The sequence below is a fragment of the Phaethon lepturus genome, unplaced genomic scaffold (genome assembly GCF_000687285.1).
Source record: "Phaethon lepturus isolate BGI_N335 unplaced genomic scaffold, ASM68728v1 scaffold16866, whole genome shotgun sequence".
NCBI lineage: Eukaryota > Metazoa > Chordata > Aves > Phaethontiformes > Phaethontidae > Phaethon > Phaethon lepturus.
In genome coordinates this window covers 18,284-24,773 of record NW_010548430.1, presented here as the reverse complement: position 1 = coordinate 24,773, position 6,490 = coordinate 18,284, and positions in this window count along the sequence as shown.

Here is a 6,490-nt window from a genome sequence, read left to right as displayed (position 1 = left end):
TGCTCTTAGACTTCATCAATAAACCACAGGTCCCGTGGCACAGGCTTGCTCTCCGCAGCAGAGACTGTTTAAATTTTAATTGGCGCGTGGATGTACATTCATACCTAACCAGCTCCTCCCTGAGATGTTGCCATGGCATCTCCCAGCCCCGGGCCCAAAGCACTGGCGTTCGGCTGCTGGATTATTCACGCTCTGTGTGTAGCTGGGATGCGCCAGCACGGGGAAAAACGGGCTTTTTTTTTTACATTCATGGGAGTTTAAAGAATGGGTGAAATTGCCATCATTCTGCCTGATTACCCACTTCATTATCAACGAGGGAAAGAAACGCTGAACCTCCAGCCACTTCCAAATTTCCCAGCTGCTGGGCAGGGAGAAGCGAGGAGCTTGGTGGGGCTGGTTCACCAGGAGAGCCGCAGCGCCGGGTTCGGGATGTATCCTGTGTCGAGACCCTACAACAACTCAGCTGTAGGGCCAGCACTTCCCCAGCTGCTCATATATATATTCCCATATATCGCATCCTCCTGGGTGCAGGGTCCCGGGGCCATTTCCCAGCGGGGAGCAATCCCGAGTCTCTCTTCTCCTTAAGCAACCGAGCGACAACCAGAAGAAAATGCTGCTGCAAAGAATAAACACAAAAATCAACATATTGTCAGCTTGTAACAGTCAGCACATTAGTTAATTTAAAACCCCTATTAAGATCAGGATGATTTCCCAGAGGGAAAAGACATATTTAAATTACTCCAGCAGCTGATGCTCGCTGCAGCTACTGTAAGGTAGGGCGGGGGACCTGCCCCAGACACCCACCGCACCCAAAAGCGATGAGAGGAGGAATATTTTTAATGACATTTTCCCCTGCAGCCAGGTTACGGGGCCACCTTCACTTTGTTGAGCCTTCCCAGGAGGCTGCACGGGCTGATAATTTACAGCCTAGTTACTTGGACACATTTTGCACCCTGCGTAAGTTTTGGGGGGGTTTCTGACTTCTAGGATATTGCAGGAATACATTACTGGGCCTTGCTAAAGAGCTAGAAAATGCTAAATGTAATTTTGATTAAAGTTCGTCTGGAGGCATCATCTAGAAGAGCAGTTTTTCTCCCCCATTTTCCTTACAAGGCACCTGGAGCTCTGACCAGGTAGAGGACACCCTCCTGAATTACAGATTCGTTTGAAGGCAAACCTGGTTTATCCACAGCAGGTGTTATCAAAAAACATGGATTTTGGCCAAAGTATTAGAAGCTCACATGGCAGCAGTAGGAAATGAAGGGTCCCATTAGTATTTTAATTTATTTCCTTACTTTTTCGCAAGGGTGCAGAATCAGGCCGTCAGGCCTTTGATCCAGGCTGCCAAGACGACCGACACCATCACGCTCTTTCCAGATGGAAGCAGACAAGAGACTAGCAATAAACCCACTCTTAATTAAACATTTGTCTTGCAATTACACACTTCTGAGTAATTATCGCCATCAAGACAAACACCAACTGGGTTACACAGAGAAGAGACAGACGGTAAAGGTTAACAGGTCTTTTTCTCCCTTTGCAGTTACTCCCGAGATCCAGTGGAGAGGAAGGGCAGGACATCCGGATTGCCGCTGCCACTACAAGGGGGGAACAAACCCATTCAAGTAAGAATTAGTCAGAACAAGCAGCTTTTGAAATTACAGGCCTAAGAGGATGGATGAGGATTTCTTCAAGGTCTTGGTTCAGGCTTGGTGCAACCTTGGTCAACAGCCGCTGGTGGTTGTGCATCGTTCCTCCGTAGCACCGTCACCATAACAGTTTCTTCAAATACAACGTTGTCTCCCGTTGAATCATCTCTTTCTACATTAAGTAACCCAAATTCCTGTCTTTTCCCCTACATCAAACCTTTTCAGTCATCCTCACTTCCATCTTCTGGCTTCTCTTTAATTTGTTCTAAGATGCAACCAGGACCTCACAGAAGAAAGGGTCCAAGCCAGGTCCCCATCTGTAATTAGTAGGTTGACTGATGGCTTTCCATTTCTAACACAAAGTTCCCATTTGGTAAACCCAGTTTTTGGGGGTTTTTGTGGGTTTTTGGGGTTTTTTTTGTTTTTGTTTTTTTTGTTTGTTTGTTTTTTTGTTTGCTTCGCAATAGCTACGCTGTAGTTGATTCCTCCTTTAATCCATGCTCCTCCATGATCATCGGGTCTTCTCTAACGTAGCGCCGCTGGCCAGCCCATTCCCAGCCTGCCCTGACCTTTCCTCCTGTCATCATCCCAAACCATGGCATGAGGATGTGAGGCAGCGTTAGCTGCACAAGCAGGATTGTCTGCAAATCAGATTTTAACAAAATTCACCAACCCAACTTCTGGCTAATTCATTGCATCCTTCTGCAACTGAGAACAGGAGAAGGGGATGCCCAGAGATGAGGTCTCTCCGGAGAGATCAAGGCGAGATGTTAAGTGACAAGAAACCAGACAGAGATTTAACACCCGTGTGCTCCCATAGCAGCTTTCGGGCAGTCACAGCAACTCTGCAAATCTTCCCGACATCCCCGTGCAGCTCAAGGGGGAAATGCTGTGGCACAGCTGAAAGCATCATGTAAAAAAACAGGCAATTACAACAAATCAGAAAATACGGATTATTAAAACCAAACATTTGAATAGCATGAATAAATCTCAGACTCGCACAGCAACGGACCTTAAGTCACGCTTCCTCGTGGCCATCTCCCCTCAAATGAACCATCCAGAAGCAAGTTGCAGGTCTCTTCCCTGCTCTGAACGGATCATTTTTCAGCTTTGAACATGAAGGCTGCACAGCAGAGCAACCTCGGTGCATTCCCAAAGGTTAATCTGATTTGCTGAGCCACAGCCGAACTATTAATGATTAGCGCTGCGGTTTCTATTAAAAATCTTTTAAGCCAGCACAGCTCACGTCTATGAAGAAGCTCGTCCGACTCCTCAGGCCAGAGGGAAATTTAATTCTCTAGGTTTCTCAGCTGCTGCATAAATACCAAACATAAAACATTAGTTCATAACAGAAATGCTGCTGCTCAGCACACGGCAAGAGACGCTGCATCAGCAGGGATGAGCTAGGTGAGGTTGGCCAGTGCGAGGAGGTAGGTGGGAACAGGGGCTGAGCTTCCCCCGTGAACAAATTCCTCCTGAAATTTGGCAAAAAAGAAAATAAAAAAAAAAAAGGCAAACTTCAGAATGGATCAATCCACAAGACTTCTACTGAGCATGAAACAGCCTCAAAATATTGCCAGGAGAGTCCAAGCAGCTCGAGTTCAAAGTGATGTAAAGACCTGGACTTCTCATCACTTTTTAATCTCACATCAATTAAATAAGCAGCGCTACTAAACTGGAATAGAAAAGAAATTTAAAGCCATTGTGTTGCTGTTCACCACTAAGATATTCCACTGGTTTATTTGCATCCAGTAATCCATGAAGAATTGAGGAAATGGGAAACCCAACTTTCCTAGTGCAATTCTCAATACAAGAAAGCAGAGGCTACAGCCTAATACGTCAAAGCACAAACACACGTAATCGCTTTCGATCACAGCTTTCCAAAATACCTGAGTCTATCCAGCTTTGAAAACAACACATGTAGGAATAAACTCGTTCCATGTTTCCGTCTATCCATATAAAACATATTAAGTGCTTCTGCCTCCACCTAAACCCCAGCACGTCTAAAGCGCTTTCATTGAAACAAGTTTTTCTGCATCCTAATTGCATCCCGATTCCCAGGAAATTCCGTGCGACACATTAGATTTAAAAAATAAATAAAAGTAATTGAACGTTTAATAAGAAAGCACTGTTTTGTTTCTGTACTTTACCATGGAAAATGGTAGGCCCAATTACAAGGATATTAAGCTTTGTAGCTGCTTAAATATATATATTCTCCTGGTCATCACACGCATGGGTTCCAAATTTTTGCTTGTAGTCAACATGTCTTAAGGGGTCTCATCCAGTAAGAGTCAAGCATTCAAGGGGGAAAAACCATAAATGCAAAAATGGATTAAAACTAATTATTTAAATCAAGGTTTCCTGCTTTCCCGTGCTGGTCCTGGGCATGAGATTTCTCTGTAGATGGGTGAATGGTTCTGTAGCTTGTTTGAATGCAAAGCCATGCTGCTCCTCATGGCGAGGGCAAGCTTGTATGGGGCGGGGGAAGGCAAGCAGAATTGTGATTGCTATCACGGTGGCACGTCGGGATTATTCAGTCCCATGAGCTGTAGCAAGCACCACCCTAGAGAAAAGTTTTTAAAATTTTAAAATCTTTTTCTAATTAAGAGAATTCAGAGGGTCACTTGATAGAACTGTGCATGGGAGAGACACCTTTCTCAGCTCAGAGACTTGCGTCAAAGTCCTTGATATCCGTTATCTCTTTATCCATCATTCCCTTACACAGTTATTCACCAGCTTCGCTCAGTATTAACTCCCTATAAGCGAAGATCCAGCATGAATGACATGAAACACTCACACTCGTTTTCTGTTCCTCCTCGTGGGGACTATGAAAGGGAACATGTGCTCTCACAGATGGAAGTTGCTGCCTCCTGAAATAACACACAGCTAAACACTGAACTAAATACCCAGGGGTAAGAGGGCTTTGAGCATTGATTTAAACAGATAAATTATTTCCATCGGTGCCTCTTCAAAAGAGGAGTTAAGGAGAACAAAAAAATGTATTATTTAACCAATAAAAGAGCAAAGTGACAGGAACAAAGAGCATTTTAAAAAGCAACCTCGTTTTGCCTCCACTTTTTAGATAGATGCACGCGTGGGTCCCCAACTCCCCTGGGACCGTGCACGCCGCTGGCTTTCTTCTTCCAAGCGGCACAGTAGGGCAGTTCACCAGTTCTGTTCCTGCCAAGCAACTGAGCTTTCTCCTTGGCAGATGGCATCTCGCCCGTCCTCAAAACCCTGCTGCCACGCACAAGGGCAATAGGGTTCAGTTTGATTTCTGACCATCGAGGCCAAATTTAACAGACATTTCCTCCCGCCTCTGCCCAAGACATTTACCACATCATATCAGATTATGGCAAACATTAAGTGCCATATTTGTGTCCAGACCAGCCCGAGGAGGTAATTTTGCTCACCAAATACGTACTCATCAACTGCTTCTCCCGTTCCTTATGGCTCCCGCTATGTCCAGAGGGGAGAGAGCAATGGGTGTGAAAGCACGAACCGAGAACAGATTAAATAAAGGCTGTGGGAAGAACACGATTCCTTTCTCGTGTATCAGGTAATTAAATTTGTGTTACCTCAGTTTTGTTTCCTTGTTTTCAGAAGCTGAAATATCAGAGAAGCTGACATTTGGAAGAGCGCAAGTTAGCACTGGAAAGCTGCAAGTTAGCTATATTTTGGAGGAGTATTATATTAAACCATCTGGCAGGACTGTCAGAAACACTTACTGGTATCTAGCACTGTTGCCAACTGTATGCTGATGAAAGATACAGGGAGCGCTGGCCAAAGAGAGAAATAAGTAAAGATACAGCAGAAGATACTCATCTTTTGAGGCAACTCCTGGAGACAAACATTTTGTCCCCAAAACACTCTGGAAACACCAAAAACTCATTCAACAGAAAAGACAGGAACTCGCTGAACACCCAGGGCACCAGGGCATTAGGATTTTCCAGCTCGCAAGGCAGCAGGAACTTTTTGAGGAAGAAAGGTGGAAGAGTACAGCGAGTGACCACAATCCATGGCTAGAATGCCTTGTGAGAAGAAAAAAACCCCATAACGTTAGAATAGGGGATTAAAATAATGAGTACGTTTGTGAGAATCTGCCTGAGGGAAAATAGTTTAGAAAATTAAAAACTCCATAGTAACAGACTGAAAGCTGTTAACCAACATCTAATTAATTGCAAACTGCAACCCCCACAACAAAATGTTAAAAGGAATTACAGGCAGGAGGAAGGAAAAAAAAAATAAAAAATTCATGCAGCAACTAAGCTGACCCAGACCAAAACAAGTACTAAGAAAACAACATAAAGAATAATAAAATCACCACCGTGATGATAACTGAACAGAAAACAACTTTTGATGAAACTATCAGGACTTTACTGTGAACAGCCAAAGCCAAGGCTATGTTGTATACCATAGGTTTTGGTTTTTAATATCCAGCAGATCTCTAAGATCCCAGCCTCAATCCAAGCACAAAAAGCATCCTGTCGGCAACAAGCAGCCACGGGGCTGGGGTGAGCGCAGTCGTACTGCACGCTGGCACAAGCGATGCTCGGCCATTTTAGAAGCACAGGTTAGTCTCTGGCTGCAGTTTGCCACTGCAGCAAACTGCAGAGGGCACAGTGGCTGCAAGCGTGCCTGGTTTCTGTTGCTCTACTCCAGCCTTTAAATCTGCTAAGCGCAGATTCTGGGCCCGGCCAGAAGGTCCCGCAGAGCTTTCCTGTCCTTAGTGCTACACAGGGCTTCCTTGATCCAAAGTCCCGCTCTCTGAACAGTGAGGAATCACACATTTTGAGAACAGCAACTTTTAAACAATCCTTATTAAAGGGTCTCTCATCTTTCCC